Source organism: Coturnix japonica, chromosome 13 (genome assembly GCF_001577835.2).
Source record: "Coturnix japonica isolate 7356 chromosome 13, Coturnix japonica 2.1, whole genome shotgun sequence".
In the NCBI taxonomy this organism is placed as follows: domain Eukaryota; kingdom Metazoa; phylum Chordata; class Aves; order Galliformes; family Phasianidae; genus Coturnix; species Coturnix japonica.
Window position 1 is genome coordinate 15068244 of NC_029528.1, and position 7445 is coordinate 15075688.

Sequence of the window (7445 nt, forward strand, 5' to 3'; positions counted from 1 at the left end):
GAGCTGTGTTAACATCCACATTAAGTTTGCTCCAAAATAGCGTAGCAGGAAGCAATCAGCAAAACATCCGCTAAAGTCAAACAAGCATTGTTTCCAAGAGTGTAAAGCCTTCACATGTCCTACACTCCAGGAGGGACTGTCACCAGTGAGAGGAGCAGCTCTCCCTGTTGGTGTGCACACCATCAGCAGAAGGTTCCAGACCTACAGGCAGTACCCAGGGAACGTTCAGTCCTTCCAGCATAACGGGAATACAATTGAACTGTGAAAAGCCCTACACCTGTATCTCAACCGCTTACCTGCTGGGTACAAATGACTTACCTGCAGTATCAGTGGCTGCTTGTTCAGAACAGTAACTGATTCCACGGCTATCAGCAGGTGTTCCCCTCCCTTTGCCTCGTTGTATCGCACATTTTTTAGCTCAGAGTGTCACTACGCAGCTCGCTGTGGGAATTGCTTCTCGTGCTTCTCTGCATATCGAATCGAGTTCACTTCATCTTTGACTTTTTCCATTCCTTATTCTCCACTTTCAGTTGCTTTTGTTTGTTTGATTGTTTTACCCCAGTACTTACCCACAGCACGCTTCAATCCAGCAGCTGACTGAAAATCTTTGTATGTACTTAAAATGAGATGCCTACTAATCTTTCATCTTGTTCTCCAAGTCAAATATATGTGCCATGAAACGTACTGAATGCATTTACTGGTTGGTGAGGGAGCTCCCACAGCCACAGCGATCGATTTTCCTGTCAGAAACCTTGAGGATTTAACCTGAATTACTGCCAAAAGCACGCTGTATTCTCATGCCCTTCTATTCAATTCTCATAGCAAATCCACATGTTGCCTGTAGGGATTATACTGAGAAGAGGGTCTTCACATGTTCACGTCAGTCTTACAAGGACGGAGCACAGGGAGGAATTCAGGAAAGGGGTCCCTTCCCTCCATCCATGGCTGATGTTTCTCCCCACTATTTCCTTCTATGGCAATAGAGCTTTTTGGCAGCGCCTCCTTCTCAATCTGAACACTTTGTTCCATCAGTGCGACGGCTCCTGCAGTGATCATCACCAATGTTCCTCTTCTGGGAATGTTGTGCTTTAACTGGAATCTTTCCAAAACTCTGCTTCATTCACATCTCTTTCTGCACGTTCTTGAACAGCAAAATAAAACAGCAGCCAAAGCACCACAGATCTGAGATTCACAGTGTGTTCATGTAAGTTCTACAGTGATGGAGGCCAAGATAGAAAGTAGGAAACAGATCCCCTTCTTACACCTGTGATCGATGGGTTCTCTCACAATGAAGACCACAGGGACTTTGCTGTATAGCACTCAAAGACAAAGAGGTGCAGATTGGTCCTGGGTTGATTGTTGGACCTGGTGATCTTAGAAATCTCCTCCAACATTAACAATTCTATGAATGATGCCTCAGTCCAAATCCATGTCCAGTCCTTGATGCCACCTGGTTTTGTGCCATCTTTGTTTACCTTCTGTGAACTCAAAACACAAAGACAAACTCTTCTTCCTCCTGTATCTTTGTACCTTAGCTGCATTCCTTCATCTTGTCCGATGTCAGGCTCACCTTCCCAAAGCCGCATTTGGATAGACCACGTTTCTTATCCCAAGGCCTTCCATGCAGAGCACAGAGGAAATTCAGACTCTGAAGATGGGCTTCCATTAACTCATTCCTACTCAATTCAGAATGTAATGGAACAAGCTTTGTTCTTGATTTCCATTCCTTTGCCTACAAATTCTACATGATCTCCCACCACAGTTACCACAGACAGGTGGAGACATGGCTCCATCCCATCCAGTGTAAAAGCACCTTGCTGACTTCTCCATGTGCAGGTAGCCGGGTCCTCCATTATCAAATAGTGGAATGATACAAATAAGATTGGACAAGATCTTCCAAAATGAATGCAGAGATTTGATCTGAGCTCTGAATTTCCTAAAAATAAGGCCTATGTGATGGGTTGGTTTGTTTCATTTCATTGTTTGTCTTTTGGTTGTTTTGGTTTGTTTTGTTTCTGGTTCGTGTAGTAGAAGAAATTAAGATTCGGGGCAGAGATCAATGTCACAACAAGTGCATAGAAAGAGATGCTGGGCTGGTCACCAGGCTCACCCTACATGAGTCCAGGATGAAAGGCTTTTATAGAGGGAGTATTTATGTATTTTTCTCCTACTTACCCATTTGCTAAGTTCATCCACTTACCTCAGAGAAGTAGATCTTCTTTGGAGGAAAAGTTTCATGCTGTATTGATGGGGATGGGAAAATAATTCTGCAGTCAGCAAACAGAGCACTGCTGTATTTTCAGGTGTGTTAGAGCTGTGCTGAAGTCTGAATTAAAGTTTCTCAGAATAAAATAGTAGTAAGATGTTTTTATTGATAAAACGGCTACTAAAGAGGGGGAAAAAGCTCTGCTGCCAAGGGGACTGGATGCAACATCTCTTCTCCTGTGTTAGAGTGGTTATCTGCATCATTTCTATATCCATTGAGCAGCAGCTTGGAAACAAAAAGGCAGACATTAGAGCTCTGCTTGTGATAAAAATGCTTTTTGTATGCAAAGAAGCAACTGAACGGCCCAGGATAACCTGCACCACTGGAAGGTTGTTCCATGCTTACTCAAATGCAGCCCACACGATCTTGACTTCTGATGAAATCCAGCTTCCACCGAGGTTAAGGCACATCCTCAAGCATCATAATATTGCACAATCAACACAGATGGGCTTTTGCACCACCTGTATCTGCACAGAAAAGCTGCCAGTTTCATAGGGAGAGGTTGACGAGATTTTAGACAAAGCAGCCGCGGTGGTGGAGTTTCTATTGACGCGTGGCTTGGATCAGCACCTCCGAATCTGGCGCGTCTCCGAGGTACCGGCCTCGAACCGAGCAGCTGTGAGGGTCGCCCCTCCCGAGACTATGACGTCTCAGCGAATGGCCGGGCACTGCATGAGACAGCAGGACTGACCGCCTCGCTAATCCGATGGAAAATAACCAGGACTCTCGACATCACAGACTGGGTTTATCCATCATCATAATGAACTCCAGGTCCTCAAAGAAGCAATGCAGAGCCCAGCGTGCAGCACGTAGGTGGAGCTCCGCCCAGCTGGGACGTTCCCTGTTCCCAGCTCTCTTTAGGCAGTGGAGACAAAGAGACTTTTCCAATGGTTATTTGGAAATATTCCTGGATATTTCCCTGGTTGGCTCCCGCTGAGCTCAAGGCGCGGCTGTAGGACGCTCTGAAGCAAGAGATGGAGAATCGAGAAGAAAAAGCCGCAGCTCCGGCAGAGTCGGTGCCGTGACCCAGGACGTTGTCGGACACCGAGATAGAAACGGCCCCGCTGCTGCGGACCGGCCGGCCCTGGGACAGCGTCCCCATCCACAGAGACCTGGAGCTGCTGAGCTCCGAGCCGGTGTGTCCGCATCGTGCGGGGCGGGTCGCTCACGGCCCTAAGGCACAGCTCCGAGGTTACAGCACTGCCCGGACAAGCGTAGATCGGATTTCAAAGTCTTCCCTAAAGCGAAAACGCTTGAAGTGCCCCCTCGTGCCATCCAGCAGTGCTCTAATCACGGGGAAAGGGACTGGGAGGCCCCATCCCACCCCCACCCTCCTCGGGGGGGCTCCCTGCAACGGGCAGTGCCGGCCGACAGGGATGCGGTCAGGGGCCGGAATCGGCACCGCGGAGTTGGGTCCGTGCTGCTGCCCTTCCCTTCTGCACCCACCGGCCGCGGTGCGGGCAGGATCCCGGAGCGGGGAACGGGAAAGGGCCGCCCTCGGTGTCTCTGTCTTCAGGGCGGAGCTGGAGCCTTCCTTCCCCGGCGCGTTTCGGAAAGAAACCGGCCGACGTCCATCGCTTCGTGCCCGGCTGCCGGCGCTGAGTGACACGAACATGTCGCAGGGCCGGGCAAAAGCCTCGCGCAGCCTCTGACAAGTCCTTCCCCCCCGCGGGGCCGCCGGCTGAGATCCGCAGCGTAGGAGACAACGCGCTGCTCTCTTCCTCTCCAGCACAGGAAACGTCCTGACAGCGCCGCGGTGCTCGGGGCACGAAATAGCGCCGTGCCGAGCGACAGCGGAGCCGTGAGCGCAGCCGCGATGCGGGGTGTTCGGCTGCACGGCCGGGATCCCAGCAGCCGCAGCACTCGCTCTTTATCTGCCCCTGTCCCGCTGCTGGAGGTTTTGTCTTTGTTTAGAGTAGCCTTTGTTTGGGATAGCGATCCTCACGGTGGTAGCGTTCCCACGTGTTGTTTTAGGGATGCTGCAGTCCGCGGTTCTTGCTCTATGGGAAGGTGGGTCCTCCTGCTGTGCTACATCGACCCCACACCCTCATGGTGACAACAGACACCGCTCAGCAATTAAGATCGGGGCTTCTCGGCCTGCGGGGCCAGGCGTCCCCACAACGCATCGCTGACACCGACACGCCAACCCTCATCCACCCCGATAACAGCACGCACCGGAACCCGGCTGTGGGCCGAGCGGCAGCAGCTGGCAGAGAATAAACAATAGAGAAGAACATCCAGGGGCGGCACTTAACGGCAGCCGGCACCAGAGCGGGGCCCCCGTGCTGTGCCCCCACGGAAAGCAGCGTGGGGTGAGGGCACCGCGCCGTGCTCAACCCGCGCCACCCCTCGGGGTCCCTCCAGAGCCGGTACCTCCAGAGCAGCCCCAGAATGCTGCAGGCCGGCCCACCCCGCTAAGTTCATTCCCCAGATACCATTAGTGCTCCGGCTCGGGAGCAGATGGCTTCCTCCATCCCGAGGTTCATCCCGGACAGATTGCATACAATTTATTAATAACCCAGCAGATGCTCGGGCACTTTCCAGCTCGGATTATATTTCCTGATTGCTCAAATCCCGGAGCGGGGGAGCTGCTCGTTCATCTGCCACCGCTGCTCTTTGTGCCACATCAGCACCGGTGCCCGGCAGGAACCTCTCCCATTAAACGGGGTGCTCTGGGGCTCAGGCTTCGCTGATGGAGTTACAGGGAGCCGGGTTTCCCCTCCCAAAGCTCTTTTCCAAGCCACGGGGATGGCTTTATCAAGGGGAAATTAAAGCAGCATATCAAGGAACACAGTGCTGCTTTTGTACCCCAGCTCTGGGCACTGAGACAGAGCTGGGGGGTGCTGACCCCATTCCTCCCCAGCAGAGGGTCTAGAGAGGGCGGGGCTGTGGGGTGAGGGGCTGTTTGCATCCTGCGAGATCCCTCCAGGAGCAAGGCGTGATGCTCTGAGCTCCACGAAAAGCCATCACAGCCCTTTCAGCGACTCTACTTTCAATTTTAATGTGTAAAATGGGTTTTTCTTTGCTCTGCAGGGAGAAGCACAAAAGCAGCAGGTTGTTTATACTACTGAATAAAAACTAAATGCAGGTCTCACAGGGCTCTTACGCAAACCACTTACCTTGAAACATAACCCCATGGGGAAGCGAGATACAAGAGATGCATGGTTAAAGTTTTACATCTTCAGTGCAGCATCCAAGTAGCTGGCTCAGCATTAGGTATCACAGGTAGCTACAGCCTGGAATGGAGAAGTCAGAGTTAAGCTGCAAGTAGTGGGGCTTTCAAGGCCAAAGTTCAGTGGAGCACGAAATAGGGGTCAATCCTAAAGTCTGAAATTCATCTTAAAATGAGAGTTTGGGAGCAGAGAACGTTTATTATCAATATGTCACAGTGGAGCTTTAAAATAAAGATAGGAAGCACAGAAATCTTCCCTGCTCGGTGACATCTGGGCTCAACAAAAGGCACTTCACTTACTGTGAGTGCAGGTGAGAGACACTCTGGGCAATAACAGCAGCAGAATATTAAAGGCTGTTACATATTTCATAGCTCCTGACATTTGCAGTGTAATTCCACTTCCTTGCCTTCACCGCACGCTCTGTGCCCAAAATATTTGGTGCAGGGATTAATTTTCTTCATATTTCTTCATATCTTCTCTGCAAGTACAACCTGCATTAAAGAGTTGCAGGAAGAAAAGGATTCTTTCCTCTTTGCTCTATGGGGGGGCTCTAAAAGGGGCCTAAGGTGGAAGACAAGGACCTTGCACCCAGCAACCCCATTTCCTACCTGTAGTATCCCAAGCACTGCATGTTCCCACCCAGTAAAACACCCACCCAGAAGGGAGTGAAAGGAGATTTCATTACGGCTTAACTATTCCCAGCTGTCATCATTTTTCCCCCGTGTTTTCCCCATCTTTCCACCTCCTACCTGAAACAGCTGCAAATACTTTCCCAGGGCAGAAGTTCTCATAGCCCTGAGTACCACCTCCTGTTTTCTCTCCCAGGTCTCCCATACACCTACATCCTCTACAAGTTTCCTAGGCCAGGTCAGAGGCACAAAATGAGCAAAAACAGTGATGAAAATATTGCCTGGGTTGATAAAATATCTTCCATTGTGAATCACTTTGTGCCTCCACCGCAGTAAGTTGAGCCCTGTAAATGGCACACACACTTAAAAAGAATGTATGATGATGTGAGCTGATGGTGTGAGCCTGACCTCCTCATTGCTGAGCTTGGAAAGGGAAAAACTGGGGATATGGCCAAAATAATGACAGTTATAAGGTAGGACTTAGTAACAAACAAGGGAAGGGTTCACTTCCTGCTTCTTTTCCCTCCCCCTCCCCTCTCCTTCCTCTTTTATTCTTATCCATTTCTTATTCTTCACAATCATCTGGGAAGTGAAAGGATCAGCCTTCAGGACACACATATCTTGGTAGGAAACAGAAGCGTGCTTTGGGACCAGCCTGTATGTAGATGTGAAAGAGTCATTTGGGAACTTCAGTTCAGAAGTGGAAACGTTTGGGGGAGTGATAAAGGGAATGAATCAAGCCTTAAGCACCATAACACTCATCAGGAACACAAAAGCCAGGGCAGATTTGCAGCCTCCTTCCTTGGCACTGGGAATAGATAGAGATAACCATTGCCTCATAACCTCAGCCCTTATATCAAATGCAGACATCAACACCTGTTGCATTTTGCAAATGCAGGGTGCCAGGCAGATTGCCACCAGCTGGTGCTCCCTGGTTTGACATGCAGCATGAATATCACCTCAAGCTTTTTGCCTTCCTTGATCTCTTGGCCTCTTCTGGGCAGTGGCACATTCAGGTCCACCCCATAAGGAAACACTTCTGGGAGCTGCTCTCCCCACACCCTGCCCAAAGCCCCAAGCGTGCCAAAGAGCTCATTGAGAAGCTGAAGCCTGATGGCTACTGTGGTTGCTCTGTCTGCCCCCAGAAGCAATAGGCAGAGCTGTGCTCTCTGTTTTTTTGCTCATACAGGGTCCTTCCCAGGCTTAGTTCCCAGCCCTGTTTACCCACTGCTTGGCTTTTCCACTGGATCCCAGGAAGAAGCCAGGCGTGCAGTCCTAATGAAGAGCTCGACATAGAAAGGGAGAATTTATATTTTGCTTCCTGCTTTTGCTATTGGTTTTACATGCGATTGCTCATCAGAAACCAATTACTCCAGA

General features: G+C 50.3%; 1 long non-coding RNA gene across 1 annotated transcript; it reads right to left on the reverse strand.

Moving 5' to 3' along the window:
- Positions 1–223: 223 nt before the first annotated feature.
- Positions 224–7445, reverse strand: LOC107320375. The gene is made up of 3 exons (XR_001558231.2): positions 5386–7445; positions 2612–5293; positions 224–2491 (listed from the first exon to the last, which is right to left on the reverse strand). It is a non-coding gene; the product is annotated as an uncharacterized LOC107320375 (long non-coding RNA).